Here is a 19,723-nt window from a genome sequence, read left to right on the forward strand (position 1 = left end):
TTTACTCTGCAATGAGACTCTGCTCGGGGTCACAGCATTTAACACACACACTCTTCATTAAGGTGACAGGGACAAGAGGAAGGATTTGGCTGAAATTTATACTGCAGCAAAACAAAAGTCTTGATGGCCCTTTTTATACAGGTAGGACTGCCAGTATGGGAGAGAACAGAAACCCAGTGCCAGCATCACTTCCCCTGACCCAGCAGAGCCCGGGCATGATGCTGTGCAGGGACCTAACTCACCTACAGCAAGAGCCAGTCCTTCCCCAGGGAGGTGGCAGCCAGGTCAGGGAGAGAGGGCAGCCTGGGATGCCTGCATGCAAGGCAAGGAAAACCACACTGTGCTGGCAGGAGCCAGCCTGGAGCTGATGGGGCATCAACCAGCTCAGGGCTGGGAAGCAGCAACAAGGCACAGATGGAATTAGGGCAGGAAGGCTCCTGCTCACCAGTGCAGCAAAGGTACAGCCATGGAAAACAAGCCACACATGACCCCAGGGTGGTTCCCTGCAGCTGCAGGGACTGGATGTGCCAGCAGCTCCTGGGAGAGGCTGCGGGGATGTGCTGTGGGAAATGGGTTAATGGCAGCCAGAGGGAGAAGCCTCTGGGAGAGCTCTGGCAGGTAAATGAAGCTTGGGAATGACACCCTGCTGAGAAGCAGCATCCTGCACCCCTCGTTGGGCGTCAGTCACGCGCTCCCCAAAATCCCCTGAATTAGAACTAAACACGACGCTGCCGCCTCCGCACCAAAAATCATTCATTCCATAAAAAGCATTTTCCTACATCTCTCTTATGACTCTTCCATTCCTCTCCAGGCCCCCTCACTCCTCTCCCGCAGAGGAGTCACTTGATGAAGGAACTTTTCTCATTGCAGCACTCTGCAAAGTTGAGTTGTTTTGGGGTTTTTTTTGCAGGAGGGTTAAATGAGTATATCCCTGCAGGGATGGCTGATGCCAGAGGAAAGGGCAAACCTCCAATTACACTGGTGACAGCGAGGGGAAGGGGATTCTTCCCATTGCCACTGAGCATCACATCTACTTGCTGAAGGCAGAGGGAATCCCACCACCTCCTTCCACTGTGATTTCACCATATCATTCTTCAAGATGTGCAGATTAGAACTAAATAAGTATCTCAACACATGCCTCGTGTGCTTCAGTCTTGTTAAAGCTGAGCAAACACTTATGAGCACATACTGCTCCGGGAAGCACTGCTGGCTGGGGTCTGTGCTCTGCTCACAAGTGGCTTCACAGGAGTTCAAGGTTTTCCAGGCACAGCTCAGGAATCTGGGCAGGACTAGAGATGGTGGTGAATGGTCTTACACACAGCATCATGTAACGATGGGGCCAGGGAGCACGCTGGAGCCAGCAGGATGCTGCCCTGTGTGCCCTGAGAGCCCATGGATCCAGAGCCAGTTGCATGTGTAGGACAGGAAGAGTCACTTTGTTTTTTCAAGCAACTACCCAGCATTTTTTATGCCTAGTCTAGAAGAGAGATCACCACTGTATAAGCAGTCAAGCAGTAGTGTAGAAGTCCCTACTGGGAGCCAAGTTTTAACTCCTGGCTGTCATCACTTCATCAGACAGAGTCAGACACGTTAACCCCACCTTCCTGCTTCTCCACAAACCAGGGCCAGCACATTCTCCTGCTGGGACTGGGAGGACTGAGCCACCACTGAACATCTCAAGGGTCCTTGCAGATCCCACTCACTTCCACTGGTGCTTGCACCAAGTGCCACGCTATCATCTTCCACTGCTCAAACTCCCAACGTCCATAAATCAACTGCAGCACCTGCATGGCCTGCAGTGTTTAACTGGGACAAATGCCACTGTGCACTCTGCTGGAGCACTGCTGGTGAAGAGTGTACAGAGCCCTAACACCGAACAAAAGGTTTAAAGTGGTAATTCATCAGCTACAATAATAAATAATACATATACTTTCAAGTGTTTGCTCATTTCCTGGATGTCTCCCATAAATACCTAACCAGTAAAGCACACTTTGAACAGTGACACTTGTATCTCTTCCCTTCTGAGCTAACTCTGTGCCATTTACTTAAAATAGAAAATTCTGCAGGAGAAAAACAGGTTGAAAGGTAACAGAATTTTGGAAGTACTTTGAGTACTCAAATTTGCTCTGAACAACAAATACTTAAAACAAGTGTTTAAACTTTCCTCAGTCTTACCTTATTTTATGGTCAAAGTTCAGACACCTGTTTTAATCCCTTTGGTCAGTCAGGCTGCTGCTCCACAGCCTTCATCAGCAAACATCACATGTGATGCTCAGTGCTCAGGCTGCACTCCTGCCAGGGCAAACCTTGGGAATTCAGCCTCGTGGAAATCAGCACCAAGATAAAAGCCTGGCCTCAAAAACACAGCCCAGGCAGCCTTCACTGGAGCACAGGAGCTTTGCTTTTAACGTGGATGGAATTTCTAGTTCAGGCTTTCGAAACAAAGTGTTGTGTTAAAAAATAATAACAATAAAGGAATCACTGCAAATCTCCTCCAGAAAGGGAAACTGGAGCTGTCAAAACAGCTGGAATGCTCTCCACAGCCTCCGGCATTTGCTCAAAGGGGCTGGAAAAGGTCAGTGTCATTCAATTCCTTGCAAGTCTAAATGAGTTTCAGCCTTTGTGGGGGAAAATGGCCAGTCTGACAGGGGTTAATTCACAATACTGAGCCCCAGAGCCCTGCAAGACACCCCAGCACAGGTAGTTGGTGCCAAAAGCTGGTCACCACTGCTGTCCTCCCAGGGAAGCTCCTCGGGTGACACGGGTCCCACGCTGGCTCTGCACCACAGCCGAGTCTGCTCCGCCACAGCCCGGGGACACTCAGCCATAATCCCCCACCCCACCAGGGCTGAACGCACTTTTAAGCTACATATTTAGGAGGAAGGTGCAAAAAGAACCTACCTTAATATTCCAGCTGTCACCTAATCCCTTAAACTCTCGTGGAGAGGTGCTTTTCATTTCCAAAGAAAAGCGAGCTAATGTTCTTGCCAGTGCCGTTAATCAGAGCAGCAAAGCCTCTTTTCATCGTGCAGGGCCCAGGTGACTGTTTCCAAGGGATTAGCTGTTACCACATTTAGTCCAGTAAAGGGTTTATCTCAGCCATGTTCACAAAGGCCGACTATGAAGACGTTTGCCAGCCGAATTCCCGGGAACTGACACCTGGAGCAGCCCCAGGGCTCGGAGCACACCCGGGGAAGGCATGGAATGGTAATTGGTAGGAGCAGGGAGTTTTTCACGTCTCCAGCACGAGAAACCAGGGCAAGACACAGCTCTTTTTGAGGGATACAGCCACAACCAGCTGCCAGGCAAGGGAGGAGAGGAAGGTGAGGGAGCAGGAGGGGTGAGGGAGCCGGGAGCAGGAGAGGGGGGATTTTCAAACCCCCTCAAGGCAGGCACCAAGTCTTGTCAATCTATGCCAATGGTCACAGCAGCTGCCACAGGGACACGTGGTTGCCAAACCCGTGGAATGTATTCCAGAGAGCCTCCGAAAATTGCACGGGGTGAAACCACTGGACTTGTGCCACCCACTTTAACCTGGAGCTCAGTCAGGCTCTGCTGAGTGCTGCGAGCAGGACTAAAGGAGGTGTCTGAGCCACCCCAAAGGTTTCAGAGCAGACCACCAGTCAGGCATCCAGGCTCTTCTCAAACCTTCCAGCCAATGAAGAGGAATCACGTCTGAAAAATCTATGTTTTGTGCACCGCAGTTCCCTCTGGCATCGCTCAAACATTTCAATTCCTAACTTGCCGCTTGCTCCAACCTCTTGAGCAACAACTCAGGTTCACGTTAGTGCCAAGGACAAACACAGAAGCTTTGGGACTGCTTCCTAAACTCTTCAGCAGACTAGAGGGGAATTCATATTTTCCCTCTTGCTCATCAGAAAGCAGGCTGGGGTGGGGCTGGAAAGTCTTACAATGCCCTGGGCACCCAAGGATAAGAAATTCCACTCTGATTCTGCCTTCCCCGCTCCCCCAGCTTCACAGGGGCTCTGCTGGCATCTCACACCAGCTGGCAGAGCAGTCACTGCCTGCACTGTGCCAACACGGCTGCCTGTGCCCTGGACAGAGCTTTTCTAATACCAGTGTTAAGTGGCTGAACAAGAAATATCAGAAAAGAGAGCTGGAAGGAGAGTGCCTGAAGGTATCAGAGAGCAGGAACATCACCAGGCATTTAGAAGGATGACAAAGGCCATCTTCCCAAATAGAGGGGGGAAATAAAGGAGAAATGAGGCTCAGGATCGAAAACAATTTCCTAGTGTTTGGCACACTCTAAAATTAGTGCTGTAATAGATCTCATCAGCCAGCATTTATTTTCCATTCTAAAGACAAGAATTCAAATAAGCTGCAGCAAGAGAAGCACTTGCTTAGCTGAGCAGCCAACCTCTAACTCGGGCAGCAGCACAAACCTGGCTGCTCCATCCCTGCTGGATCTTGCTCAAGGTTTTTGTAAGTGACAACTCAACTTGGAGACCTGTTTTGTTTGACCACGTTACAATCCCAGCTTAACAGAGGTGAAAGAGCCTCTGGAGCAGGAAGGGCCAGGCTGCCCATGGCAGAGCTGCTCCAGGGATTTGCTGGGTATATGAATCTAAGAGACAACTGAGGGAATCCCAAAGTTACTCTGCCTGGACAGGACTTGAGGCCACAGGCTACACACCATGCTTTGGGAAACTCCTGCTGTTAACTGTCCTGATGGCGCTCACTCCTGCTTTTCCCAGGGAACGATTGGATCCCACCTGGTTTGTGCACGGGCAGGGAGTCCCCAAGAGCTCCAACACCCTGCTGTGGCTGCCCAGGGGAACAGGGCTGGGCTCAACCTCTGTCCCCAGGAGGATGTGCTGGTACACATCAGCACACAGAATACTCTGAGTTGGGAGGGACCCACAAGGATCATTGAGTCCAACTCTTGATTTGAACCCACAGCCTTGGTGTTACGAGCACCACGCTCTAACCAACTGAGCTCATCTCAGCTGAGCTGGCCTGCACCTCTCGAGGACCAGGCCCACAAAGGTCTGGCACAAACAGAGGTTTTTAATTCAAAAAGCAAGCAGCAAATCACTACAGGCTTGATCTTGCAACTCTCACCCTTACACTCCCTCTTTCAAGCACACGCATACATGGAAAGGTGTCTGGCACACCACGGGGCTGTGGAGCACCAGGGACACACAGCAATGCCTGGGGAGCTCTGGGAAGGACCCCAGGCTCATCCAGGAGCACTGATGTGACTCAACTGCTGATCTTTCAAAGTTTCAGAACAAATCCCCTCTAGGCAGCATCACTCGGCTATGAGGTGTCAGAGATATTTCAGGCAGCCAGATATTCCCATGCAGAAACCCAGAAAAAGTCCCCTCCTCACTCCCCCAGCTGCCTCTTTTTGCATTACTGCTGACATGGATGTGACTCACTAGAGTTGGGTTTATATTAAACTCCTGAAACAGATTGTTTGGCTGTTATGTAAATCCAGTAAATGTTAAAACACCAGAATAAATCAGTCAGGCAGTTACCATAGCCAGCTCTCCAGAGACGTCCAAGAGAGCTGTTTTTTTATAAAAGGGAGAGTTGGCAAGAGATGAGGGGAAAGGAATAATATTAATAATACTATTATTAATAATAAAATCACAGCAGCCTTTCAGCAGAAGGAGAGCTGTGCCAGTGGCTGCAGCGTCCTCACTGCTCCCAGTGTCCTGCCCAGCTATTTACAGGCAAGTGTCCCAAATTCTGCTCTGCACAGGTGAAGTTATGCAGCATCACCTGCACAAGACACAAGCTCTGTAGCAGCAGAAATGAATGAAACAGCAGTGAGACCTCAGAGGAGATCAGTATGATAGTACTTAGGACTTCAGCCACATCATGCTTTAAAATAAAATCAACTCAAAGCCAGGCATGAAGGTGCTACTTCCCATCCTGTCACTGGGAAGGAGGATCTGCTTTAGGAACTGCCCCTCTCCCATGGAGCAGAGGGCATCTACCACCCAGAGAATAGTCTGCTCACAGTGACATCAGCAAGCCAGTCACAGGAACAGATTTTCAAATTTGCAAACACAAGTGTTTTTACCAGAAACCTGACTCCAGGTTTATAAACAGAACACAGGCCAAAGGATTAGTCAGAAAAATTATCTGGCAAATAATCTGCAAGGATAAGCAAAACCAGAGCGTATCACCATCTGCTCATAGATATCTCCTAAGGCAGAAATGAGGAGCTTTCAAATTAAACCCTTCGCTGATGACCAAGCCATCGTACTTTAAATGCTCCTGGAGCTACATTAGAAACAAAAAAAAATGGAACAAGGTAGAAATTAGTATCTTAGTTGTAATGTAAAGCATTTTAACTGAGCTGCCACTTGCACGGGCCACGTGGCTCAGCCCAAGACCCCACTCAGCTTCAGGGGCTGCCCAAGTGCCCCGTTCCTTATGGTACCCAAGAGCAGCTGCAGCCCCTGGTCCCTGTGCACATGAGCTCCTCACTGTGCACACCCCTGGGCACATCTGGACAGGCACATCTGGGCAGGGGACAGTGCCCAGCCCAGCCTGTGGCACTGGCAGAGCACAGGCTCCATTTCCAACTGCCCCGGAGATGAGGCTGCAGAGCATCATCAGCACTGAAATGAGGCAGAAGAGATCTCCGAGCTCTGTTTAATTCAATATAGTCTGGGAAAGTCTCTGCTTTTGTTAAACACTGCCTCAGAAAGAACAGGGCTGAGTAATCCACCAGTGGGGGCAAACACACTCTTTAGCTACAAGGTGTTATTATTATAGGCTTAATATCAAAATGGCTTGTTCAGCTTCTCAGACTGGAGCAAAAGCCTTGGCAAGGCTCGGATATTACAGCTCTGCATTACACACCTACATCAGCACTCCAGGTTTGGATTGAGGGGAGTCTCCTGCCTGCACAGGCAAGGCTTTGATTTGCACCAGACTTCCATGGCACAGCAAAACAGCTGACAAAACAGGGTGTGTGCTGTGAGGAGCACCGACAGGGAGCAGGGCCTGTGCTGCAGCAAGGCCAGGGGAACCAGTGGGGGGAAAAGATCTCCTTGACTGGGGTCAGCAGCACTAATGGGTGGCTGCAGGAACTCCAGGCAGGGACAGCACAAGCACAGGCCATCACTGAAACACTCCACAGGCGTCCTGAATACTGGGGATACCTTAACCAGCACCATATGTTCAACGCTGACCTCACACCCTGCTTGAACTCGGGCTGCTGGCTTTCTCCTGCAGAGCAGAGGTGATCACTCACCAACACGCAGGGGAAAGGTTCTGGAGCAGAGGGTTAAGCAGCACTGCCACACCAAGAAGCCCCACGCTCCCTGCCAAGGCACTGCTGCCTCCAGCACCCACTCACCTGCCCACAGGCACAGCCAGCCCCCATCTCAAACTCACAAGCCATTCCAAATAATAAATGTAACAGTCCAAGACTCCCAAGAAACCATAACGTTCAAGGCTCTTTTCTGAGTATTTGGTGAAGAAGGAACTCTCACTCCTCAAGTTGAAAAACAAACCCTTTCTCTGGCTTTTATTTGTTAATGTGTTCATTGTATTCAGATCTCATTTTTTGTGCATAATGTTTTGCCCATCTGTTTGATTAAAAAGGAACCCAACCACCCAGCTTCATTAAGCTAATTAGATGCATTCAGCCATTGGTTAATATTCTGAAGTACTTTACAATTATTCTCCCCAGTTATTAAATCTCCTCTGAGGATTTTATTTTCTGTACTACACTCTTTATTAGCCAGCACTCAAGTCAGATTGCATTTGCCCACTCCCTACCTACATAAAAAACATCCCACCAAATCCTTCAGTGGTTTGTGATCCAGGACATGGAGATAAATCTGCACCTTGATCTGACACTTCAGCTCACCCTGAGCTCAAAACACAGCATCTTCCTTCCCCTGTGCAAGAGGGTTCAACACTGCCTGCCTGGAGACCACGGGAGGATGATGAAGCGTTAAAGGGAGCACCACAAATTCTGTGTCCAGACCACAGAGATTTCTCTCTTCCACATTCAGGGCCCATGTGAACTTTTAAAGGGAAAAACGGTCTTGGAAAGGCTCAGGACCACACTCCAAGATGAACCATCCTAGAGGATGAAAACACATATCCACTGCCCCAAGGTCAGCAGGAAGCCAACACAGATACTCTGTCCAGTGCTACAGAACAGGGAGGAAAGGGGCAAGGGAAGAAACTGCCCTCTCCTACTTGTCTCTGCAATCCCAGCCCAGCCTCTATTATTTGGGTTTAGAGATAACAGCCAGTATCCATTCTCTCGGTGTAAAACGTGGTTACACTTGCAAGAAATCACTTGATTTAACTAAAGGAGGAAGAAATTTAGAGGTTGATGAAGCTGTGATTTGACATGGGCTGACCTGGGGCCTGAGGAGAACCTTAATGACATTTCCTTCAGGCCAGCCTGTTCTCCTTGGTTCACACTGTAATTATCTTTCCCTTTTTGACATCCAGGCAGAGAGCCTGGACCACACTCGAAAATTTGGCCAGGTTATTTCAACTTTTCAATAGCCTGGCAACAGCACCAATTAATAGAGAGCTCACTGCCCCACGGTGCTGTAAGGCACACTGAAAGGCAAGCCTTGGCTCCAAGAGCTTAGAATCAAAGCAGGCTTCAAAAACAGAGCTTAAATGTTGTAGTTTAACCTGGCAGGCAGGAAAACACCACACAGCCGCTTGCTCAGCTCCCCCTCCCGGGATCAGGGAGAGAGTCAGGAGGGAAATAAAGAGTAAAAAATTGTGGGTTGAGATAAAAGCAGTTTAATAGGACAGAAAGAGAAGATAAAATAATAATATTTAAAATAATTAGAATATACAAAACAAGTGATGCAATTCTATTGCTCAGACCTGCTGACTGATGAATGCCAGCCAGCTTCCCCTCCAGTTGCTGTACTGCAGGTGAGGTGGGATGATGAGTTCCCCAGCTCTTGTGAAATCTTATTCCAGCTAGAATGAAGAGCCAACAGCTCTGCAGCCCTCCAGAGAGGGGAGGACGCAGGGTCAGGCCTCATTCCCAACAAGTTCTGCCTCCCTGAGCACGTGGCCTTCCCCTGGGGAGCCAGTCAAAACGAAAGGGAGAGCACCAAAGGCCTGGTCTGAGGTCCTGGGAAACAAAAAACAAGCAGTTCTTCTGTATCTCCCATCACTAGCAGCTTTTCTTTATCTCAGATTTAGGAGGAAATTCAAATTGCCAAGGACTAACTCAGGCTGCTCCTAAAGTGCCACCAAGGAGCTTGTTGAGCTTTGCTGTGCATGTCACCAGCCGTGCCCAAATCAAGAGACAAACGGGGCTGTCAAGACTTGAGAGCAGTGCTGGCTTTCAGCCAGAGGTCACTCCAGATGTGCTCCATGTCCTGCATCTTGGGCTTTGGCTGCTTTACACACTGCTTTCCTCACTCCTGTCCCCATCAGGGCACCTCTGTTGAAAGGGGCACGGATCCCTGCAGGAAAAACACGAGGCTGCAGATTTGGGACAAACCCAGTGCTTCAGTTCCCTGAATTCCCTTTATTCAGGCTGAATCCATGACCTGCCACGGATTCCAACCACCTTCCTGAATACCAGTTCAGAAGAAGCTGGGCAGCAGCCACAGGAGTGGGAAGCACCATCCCACCCACCCATGTGGGGAGAAAGCAGCAGCTTCACAGGGAATGTCCCCCAGTAACCCAACAGTGCAAGGGAGGTGGGTGGTCCCATCTCCCTACTCCTGATGAACAGTGGGACCCAGGCAGTCTGTGCCAAAGCTGGTAACAGCAGGAGCAGCCCCACAGCATTGTCTGAACTATGGATTTACATCCTCCAGTGATGCCACCAACACTCCTAAACCCAAAAGTCCCTTCAGTGGTTCCTTCCTGGAATCAGCCAATGCACCAGACAACACAGAGCCAGGAGGACGATGCTACTGCCCGGGAGGGACCTGCAGCAGTACACAAACACAATGCAGAAGGGACACCTACCCTGGAATTTGCTCTTCTCACTCCCAAACTTCCTTTCTGCTTCCCCTAAGATGATTTCTGCAGCTAAATGAACACATTGGAGCAGAAATTTTATTCTTAATTTGTCCCTTGGGTGTTTTGCTGACCCTACAAAGAACTATATTTAAATGTGCAATTTCCTGGCTAGACTCATTTACAGTCCCTTCCCTCCTGGCTGCCTGTGCAAGTCTGGCCCAGAATCCAATTAGCTACTACCACCCTTTAAATCAAAGGAATTAAACTCAAACAAGAAAAATAAAATCAAGGATTTTAATTACATCATTCTTATTATATGTCTAAATACTTACAATTCCCATGCTCACTGGGAGGTGGGCTTGAAAGGCTAGAAAATGACAAGTTTCCAAGCAGGCAAAATTGTAGCCAGAACAAACAGTTTGACTGGAGAGAGACTCTGCCCACCCTAATCCCCAGAGCAGGTTTGGTTTAATACTACTGCAGAGGGGGATGAAGGACCTCCCTGGCACCATGGAAGGAGCAGCTGCTTCCCAGCACCTGTGAAATGTAGGACAAGCCCAAAGACTTCCAGCTTCACACATGAAGGAGCAGCTGCAGTTTGTCTGGTTTCAGTGAGAGGAACCTCCTTTCATCATCATCACCCTCCCCAGGGCCTGGGAGTTGTTCCCACTGCAGCTTCCAGAGGAGGCCAAAGTAGAGGGCCTGGTTTGACTCAAGAGTGTCTTTGCTGGTGTCACACTTACTCCTTGACCAGCTCCAGTTGGTGACAGTGACATCCAACAGCCCCAGCTGTGCAGAGGAACAAGCCCAGGTCTTCACCATGACAGAGGGCTGTGTCACTCCTTTCCCTGTCACATCCTTTAAGGCTCCAGGTTTTTCAGGTCAGATTCCCAACAGAGTGATGCTGTGGCTCTTGAGACTTAATAGTGACCTCAAGATCTTCAGAGTCCCTTCTGGGCAGGCATCTCTACACCTTGGGAGATACCAGGGCCACAGAGAGGTTCAGGAGAGGTCAAGGTCTTTGGAATAGCCAAGTTGCTGCTAGAAATGGTGCCAGCAAGTAAGGAGTGGCTGGGATGACTTTGCTTCAAGGTATTAACTGTCCAAGCTGGCTTCAGCTGCCAGCAGGAGCTCAGTCCATCCTGAACCTGTATCTGGTCCTGAGGAAGACAGGGACTTCACTCAGGCCCTTCAGGAGCCACATCTGCCATGAAATCAGGTAACTGTGGAAATTCCACATATGAACTACACTTTTATGACAGTGTTGGACAGCTCAGCCTCCTGGGGAGTGGAGCAGGAAGGGGCTTAGTCTGAGTCTCAGGCTTCTTGCCAAGAAAGAACAAGAACTGCAGAGGCTTTAATCCACAGGACATAACACTGGAAGGGACAGCTTCAGGAATGCTCAGCTCAGTACACTTGCATAGTGGGACAGGAATTCTCTACAGGAGAGAGCGGTGCCAAAATAAATGTATTAATGCACAATGATGCTCTTTCTTCATTGACTCCCCCAGTCCCACGCCCTTCTTTTAGAGGGGAACAGACAGACATGGACAGGGCTGTCAGACATCTCTGCAGAAAGCCATCAGTCAGGAAAAGCAAATTCCCCAGGAGATGAAGAACTCTGAGCCATCTTGCCCTTCTTTTGCATGCAGCTACACTGACAACTTGCAAAGACACTCTGCTCCCCTCACATGCTAGAAACCAGTTTGATGGTGAAGTGTCAGCACATTTCTAGGTTAGTAAAAGCTGGGGCATGGGAGGAGAGAGGGAAGGAAGGAGTCTGATTGTCTTAGACAAAGAGATTGGAATAGATTTCACAGCAGGAGAAGGTTTCAGGGCAAGGAAAAAATTATTCATGCCTAAAGAGCATGGAATATTAAAGACTCCAGGTTTCCTTTCCTCCACAAGACCTTAGTGGAATGAGACTCAGCACTCTGCAGTAACCACAAAACACCCTCCAGGAATCCAGGTGGTTTTATCCAGCAAAAACTCAAAAACCCCTTGGCATTGCAGCCATGGCATGAGCAGGAGGCTGATGCACCCACTGTGAGCAGCAAACAAGGTGAGCAGCCCCAGCCCTGAGAGCCAGGGACCCTTCTGGGGATGAAGGGGCTTCCCCAGGGATGCTGGGCAGGCACTGAACCAAAGGCAGCCCAACAACAAGCTGCTCTGGAGTCAGATCAGACATCACTTTAGTTAGCAAACTGCTCTTTGCATCCCCAGAGCATCTGCCATTTTTCAACCCATATCTGGAGGTTTATTCTCCATTGCTGTGGCACTTCAGGCACTGTTGTCACCTGAGCCTGATGCTGCACACAGAAAACACTGGTCCCTGCTGTGAAGTTTATGCTCTTAACACCAGAAACAATGAGGAAAGGAGGCAGATGTTTGGAGGAGGGTCAGGAAAGCTGTACTGGTTGTGCTCATTCACTCCTTTGGTGGCTGGGAGGATGTGCCACAGAACAACTGATTCCCACAGGTGGGACAATCTCATACTGCCCTCTTGCACCTGTGATAGTCATTCTGGATGGCAGACAGTTTGACTTCAATCAATCCATCTGGCATTAAGGAATGGACTCCCAGCAATTGCTGTGAACAAACCATGCCTTTTACTGCTGCTTCAAGGCAAATTACAAGCACTGCTCACATCAAACTGCACGAGAAAGGACAAAGCAGAAGCCTGATTAGAGTGTGGAAGCATAGAGGAAGGGATGCCTGATCCCTCTAACATGGAAGTGCACACTGGCAACACAGCCTGACCTGCCAGCTGAGAACACTGAAGTTCATGACCACAACCATGGGACAAAGGCAAGCTGAGCCAGAGGATGTTGTTCCCACCATTCCAACAAATCACACCCTGAAGCAGAGCCACACATTACTGTTCCCTCTGCACTCAGCAAAGGTTGGCCTGACAAGCTGCACTGGGACATCTTCCACTTTTCCAGGCCCAACTCTCAGCCTGGGAATGAGGTGCTGACACAAAAAGGGAAAAGACTCCTCTCAGGTCTGTTTTACACTCTGCCTCACAGAGCTGGCAGCCTCAGATATCATTAACCTTTGTCAGTCAAGCAACCTGACAGCTACAGAAAAGGTCAATCCAGACTTCAGCAAAGCCCCTCACCAGTAAGAGGTCAGCAGATGAATCTCTTGTCCTCATATTCCCACTTGAAGCAGGTACAAGCAGACTCAAGCCCTTGATTCCAGCACAAATAACATCCTAGAACAGCAATATCCAGACACCATTATCAAAATGAAGTGTTAGAAAGTGTCAAAATTAAGACTTGACTCATTTAAGTGTTTGGCTTATGCATGTGTACAGTAATAATTTGTCACAGAAACACTGCACCAGGTTCTGCTGCCTTTCAAGTATTGTGATTTCTTTGGCACAGGGCTACCACCTTCTATATGTCACCAGTATCCAAACCCAGTTCTCTCTCCTTCCCTCCCAGTTTTCCCACACTGATCTGTAACCATTGATAAAAGATAGGGAAGGAAGCTCTGAAGCAGCAGAATACACTTTTCCAAGGCAGCACTCAACTCCCTTGAGGGGCAAATCCGTCCTTTTTCTTTCATGTTACCATCAATCACTTTTCCCACACTGCAGGAAGGAAGCCTCCTTCCACAATGGAGCTGTGATTCATCCCCAGATCACATCCATCCCGGGCTCCTAATGAGGAGGCAGCTCACACATCTTCCACAGCTTCTTGTCCACAACAGGCAGAGCCCCACGTGCTGGGCTGGAAGGAGGGAAGGGAGGGTCTGGCAGCAGACACCCAGCACAAAACAACAGCTACACATCCTCTTCTAGCAGGGGGCCCTTTGAGCATCCCAAATTCTCTCTGAGACACCATATCAGAGCAGAACAAGACCCTCAGCTCTGCATCCAGCACATGAGGTCCAGAGGCAGGAGAAAAGCTCCAGCATTAGAGCTGGAGCACAAGCAGTGGCTTTCACAAGCAGTGCCTGCGTGCTGCCAGTACCATGGAGAGGAAGCACAGAGGCAGGAGGTGGTTTAGACCAGCTTGACAGAGCTGGTGCAGCAGCAGGACAGCACAGGAGCTGGTAATTAGAGCCAGCCTCAGGTAGGTAGGTACATGAATGTACTCTGCAAAGCTGGGCTGGCTTGGGTTTTAACTCCTGCTGCCTGATTCCTTCAGCTTTCTCTGCTGTAGATGTGACAGCCTGCAGCTGTGGGCTGCAGGGGGCTGTGCCCATGCTATTTGTATACAGCAAATCCATCCTCACCAGCTCTTTTGTGGTTTTAGGACTTGCATCCACCCCATAAAATAAACAGAAACCTGAACTACTGCCCAGAGTGGGGGAAGAAGAGACAGACACTCATGATAAAGTCCCTCATGAGAGCAAAATACTCTTTGAGTTAATCAGTACAGCAAACAAAAGCAGAGCAAAACCAAGACAAACTGCAGGGTGGATGGTCCAATCTTTGCTTGCACTCACAGGGCTGCAAGATAAAATTGTGACTATTCTCTGCAGCACAGGGACAGCTGAGGAACACCTGACTCAGAGCATTGCTCCAGCACAGGACCAAAGTGTCAAACACTGGCACTACAGTCCAGGTCACCAGGGTAGGATGATCTCATGTCCCTTGGTACGACTGATTCACACTCTCACCACAGTCCCATCAGTCACAAATCCAACACTAACATGTCCTCAGAAGGTGTTATTTAGCCTGGGCTTCTTCAGCACTTCTTTATTCCTCCTTTTCTCACCCCAACTGAGCCTCTAGTTTAACACTCATGATGAGCACTCAATTTTTAGTTCTATCTGTGAATTGGAGCTCCAGCCTACCACGGAAATCTGTAGCCAGAGGAAACAACTGAATGAGTCTTAATTTAACATCCTTCTTATCAAATTCCTTCTCCAGTTGAAAGCTTCTTGGGTCTGTAGGACTTCCTTCTACATAACATACTAGAAGTTCAACAGCCATACCAGAAATCTTTGTAGAATAAGAGTGCCAGAGTTAAGATTTTTTTTTCCTCTGAAGTTGAAGAAAATGTCATCTGCACAGCTGTTCAAAGTCACAAGTCTTGCCTTGAAGTCTCCTCATGGGAACAGGGACCCAACATCCCTCCAAAATGTGTCATTAATGCTCTGTCCTAACAAGGTCACAAAATCACAGTGTCACTTGGCTGAGAAAAACAATCAGCACACCCCAGAAACATTCAAGGGATAGTGCACAGGACCTGCAGCCCTCAGGGAGCCATTCTCTTCCTCCCTCCTTGGCACTCAGCTCTGTGCTCATGACTGTTCAGTCCAGACCCCGCTGCCCCATCTCTGCTCTGCAACAAGGACTCCCACCCCAGTCCCATCCTCTGCTGCCAGCTGAAAAGGATGGGACACAGCCCTCACTTATAGTGGTGTGAGTGAGGGGGAACTACTGGAGACAGGGAAATGCAGCAGGGAGAGAAAAAAGTGAGGCAATGAATTTGGCTCCGCTGACCTCAGGGCAGCAGCTGCCACTCAGCACCAATAGCAGCCCAAATTAAAGCTGGACTTGCGTGGCTTCCCTGCTTGTCCAAGGCATACACGTGGCTGCTCTGCAGAGAGGACAGCACAGCAACAGGAGAAAGGGGAAGGATGTCTGTGTCTCAGAAAGACACACAGTCAAGTGCTGCTCCAGCAGACAGTGGTACATCACAGCCTCGCTGTTTACATTACACCAGAATAATTAGAGCAGTCACTGTTAACTAGCTAACAACTTCATCATCAACTCTCTGAACAATGCTGAAGAATTAATCACAACATTTCACAGCCTTCCCCAAACACAGCCACCGCTCTGCAGAAACACTGAAGCCACCCCAGAGATGAGCAGCCTAAATTAATCCCACATGGATTCGGCTAAAAGGGAACTACAACTGTCTCAGCAGCACTCGCCCTAAAATAATGCCTGCCCAGGGCAGCAACCCAACAGAAACAAGCCCTCAACAAACCACACCTTATCCAAGGCATGACTCAGCTCGTGCACTGGGTGACATCAAGAAATAAAATACAGGGGCTCATACTCAACCAGTAGGTTTGTGGGATATGCAGCTCCCAGCTGCAAGCCTCAGCCCCCACTGAGATGATGTGTCCTCAAAAGGATTTGACCCTTCAGGAAAACTTCCCTATCCAGGGACACCAGCACATAAAAGCAAAAACCAAAATTTCCCCACTGTCATGAACTTGATGTGTTACATTTGTGCTTCTCCCTCTGTTTCTATCCAAATCACTTGTGCCAAAAATATAAAATAAACTGAATATCTAACATATAAAATATGTGTGAATATATAGAGTATATAACTGAAGACTGCAACAAAACAGGAAAATGTTTCTAAAGACTTAAAACCAGTAGAAAAAGTGACCGACAAATCCCATCTGCAAACTCCTAAGCAAGTTAGACCCACAAGTTCTGCAGTCCTTGACTGCACCTCAGCATTAACGATGAAGTCTATAAAACGTTTTTCTGTGATTAAAGACTCAATCCTAAAAGTCATCACCTGTGACCAACCCCCCAAGCCTGGGAAACATCTGAGTTTCTGAGGAGCTGGAACAAGTGTACTCACACCTCACCCACCACCACAAATCAGCAGCCACCCTCCCACACATCCATGAAAGTCACTGCAGCTTCTTCCCACCATTAGCTTTCAGATTAGCATCCTACTCCAATTTATCAGTTATCAGGATTTCTTCTCTTTAGAAGGTTTCAGATATTTTTCCCCAACCCTGCTAAGCTTAACCACTGTCTTAATTAAAACAACACACTTGACCACATGCCATTATTTGGTATCCTTCATTCACCTGCTGTACCTGACACTTTGCTGCTTTATCCATCACAAACAACACTTCCCAACCCTCAGCTCTGCCACGGTGACTGCGTTGCGTCAACAACTGCTTTGTACACTTCAATCATCCCCGCGGCTTTTACAGCCAGCCACGCACATTCCTTTTCCAACCACATCTTTTCTGGTGACTGGGTCACCTCCCTGCACGTTGGATGTTTCCTTCTCAAAGCAAGCGACATTCTGTGCCAAAAAATAATAATAATAATAAAAAAAAAAAAAAAGAGAGAGAGAGACTGAAAATCAGAGAAGAAACCATGAAGAGATAGACGTAAGATGAAGAATTCTGATGGGGTCACCGCATGCCTACACCCAGAGGTGTCTGCTTTGCTCACCTTTTAAGACACAAGCCGGTCACATTTTGACTCATGCCAGGTTTATACTGGGCTTTTACACTGCTTTCATCCCAGGGATGAAAGATCTCCCACGTAAGCAGAACCTGCCTCCCCTACACCCAGTGTTTGTCAGTGCTGTGAGCAGCTCAACAGACCCCTGGACATTCTTCCTGCCCATCATCCACCTGAGCTTTAGGGCAGTAACAGGTATCCTCCCTCCAGGCATCTTCCCAAGGCGCAGTAATTGCACATATTGATTTCAGATGCTACCAAACTGCCTTCCACAGCTCCAGCACTGACAAAATCCTCACACTGAGCTCCCCACTGGGTTGGAATGACCCTGTAAAGGCTCTTCTAAGGTCTGCATTGACACAGGCAGGGCTTTCAGACAGGACTGTTCTTTCCACAGTTTGTGAGAGGCTGCCACAAATGCAGGGTTAATGCATCTTTCAGTAACTTCAGGGAACAAGTATCAGCAAAAAGAGATGCAGAACTCTGGCAAGCAGCCCCTTGGCTGAAGCACAGTGACACACTCAGTGTTGTGGCACCTCTTCATGCCCAGCCAAGTTTTAAACCACATAAGTGCTTGTGGTGACCACTGCCTAAACACTGCTTCATCCTCCAGCAAACTGAACACTGCAACATTACCCTTCCAAACATCTCCCCTGCTGCATGCTCAGAGCATTCCCACTGCAGCCATCCCACAAGAGCCCAGAAGGGAAGAGAAATCCCACAAGCCCCTCCCAGCAGAGCAGCTGGGCCTTGAACGTCTGGTTAGTGCAAGGACAATTAATTGTATCAGGCAGAGACATTTAGGGCTTAATAAACACATTAATTAAGGAGCACAGGGCAGCAGCACAGGCTTTGGAAGCCATGGCAGAAGTACAGCACCACACAGGCTACATGGAGTGATGGGGCACCTCACTGCTCTCTGGGGCAATGCCAGGACAGGTGAGGTCCCCTTGCAGCTCTGCTCCAGAAGCAGCTCTGGACGAGCAGCTCTGCCCACCCTCTCTGAGCCAGGAGCTGTCCTGGAGCACCCACACATACCCCACTCCAACCCACAACACATATCTCAAAACCAAGAAGAAATAGCTGGAGACAGCTCCAGATTGAAGGCACTTGATCCCAGGGGACAGAGCTTCCTCAAAAAAAGAGGAAAACCATCAGGACCCAGTGGCCCAGCACCTACCCTGACTAAAAACCCAACCTTTCATACCATGTCAAACCGCAACATGCCTGAACTCCTCGCTGGAATGGTAAGAGCCTGGTGCTTACGCTCCTGGTTGCTAAGATCTGTCCTTCTCCAGGAAAAAGCCAAGGGAGCAAGCCCAGGGAGACAATTTACTGCTCTGCCTGGAGAATAATCCCATTCACACCAGGCACCCCAGCCCGAGCACAGGGTGCAGCACAGCAACAAGTTGCAGCACAGCCCCAGCACTCTGGCTTTGGTGTTTCTCTGCGAGCAACTGAGATAAGGGCTCTCTGCTTGCCTTATCCACTTTCAAAAGCAACACTTCAAAGCCATCCCATGTCAACCGCCGGGACAAATTGAAGCTGCTGGAGATGCCTCACAGGGAGGAAGTTAACACATGATGGGAAGCACTGTCAGCTTAACGCAGATCCCCAAACCGCTGTAAATAGAAAAGCAACAGTTTCCTATTGAACAAAACCTTTTCCATTAAGTTACAACTACAACAGAACTGTAATTTTACCTTTAACAGAGCAGCTGAATAAAGTGATATCTCTGCAGGATCAGCAGTTTTCCTTCACCGCACACAGGCCTTCGGGAGCTGCAGGTTATGGTCCCTCAGAGCCAAGGTAAGCAGAGAGGAAGATAAGCCCCTCTCATGCCAGCCTGGCTGCCAGGTGTGTGCTCCGAGACACGGCCAGGGCAGGACAGCTCAGACCAAGGCACTGATCCTTGAGAAAACCCAAACTTTGAGGAGCTCAGGCTGAGCCCAAGGGCAGCAAGGAGCCTTAGGAAGCAGCGACAAACCTGCACGGAGCTCGCCGCACTTCTTACCTCCTCCTCTGCCCCCTCTAGAAAAAGGCGAGAGACAAGCTCGTGTGATGAGTAAACCGCTCAAAATCCCAGTTTTCAGAAGGATTTTTTTTTTTCCTCCCCCATTTATTTCTGAGCTCGGTAAAAGCAACACCTCCGGAGCTGCGGCTGCCGGGGCGCATCGCCACATCCCCGGCCCCGCTGCGGCGGCGGCTCCCGCAGCCCGCGGGATGCAGCGGCTGCCGGAGCTCACCCGCCACCCACTCCCGCCTGCGCGCCCGCCCGCCCCACCGCCGCGGGGACGCTGCCCATGGGCTACCCCCGTGGATTATCCCCCGTGGGTCACCTGTCCCTCGGCCGCCGAGGGCCTCGCAGCCCGGCGGCGGAGCCCGCGGGCCGCTGCGCGGGTGCGGGTCCCTGCGCGGGTGCGGGTCCCTGCCCGAGGGTCAGTCGTTGCGCGGGGGTCTCTCGGTGCCCGGGGCGGGAGGGTCTCACCTGCGCGCGGCGGCTCCGCCCGCTCCGTCCCGCCCGCCCCGCGTTGGCCGCGCGGGGCCCGGGCCGGAGCGCGCCCCGCCCGCGCGCGCGCCCGCCCATTG

General features: G+C 49.7%; 1 protein-coding gene across 1 annotated transcript in view; it reads right to left on the minus strand.

Moving 5' to 3' along the window:
* The window catches only part of CAMKK1 (calcium/calmodulin dependent protein kinase kinase 1), an 89,643-nt gene extending 70,512 nt beyond the window's left edge, over positions 1-19,131 (minus strand). Inside the window, 1 exon segment of the mRNA XM_050321927.1 lies at positions 18,838-19,131. The gene's annotated coding sequence lies outside the window, so the exon portion shown is untranslated.
* Positions 19,132-19,723: the final 592 nt, after the last annotated feature.

This window comes from Myiozetetes cayanensis, unplaced genomic scaffold (assembly GCF_022539395.1).
Source record: "Myiozetetes cayanensis isolate MyiCay16 unplaced genomic scaffold, myiCay2020 scf27, whole genome shotgun sequence".
In the NCBI taxonomy this organism is placed as follows: domain Eukaryota; kingdom Metazoa; phylum Chordata; class Aves; order Passeriformes; family Tyrannidae; genus Myiozetetes; species Myiozetetes cayanensis.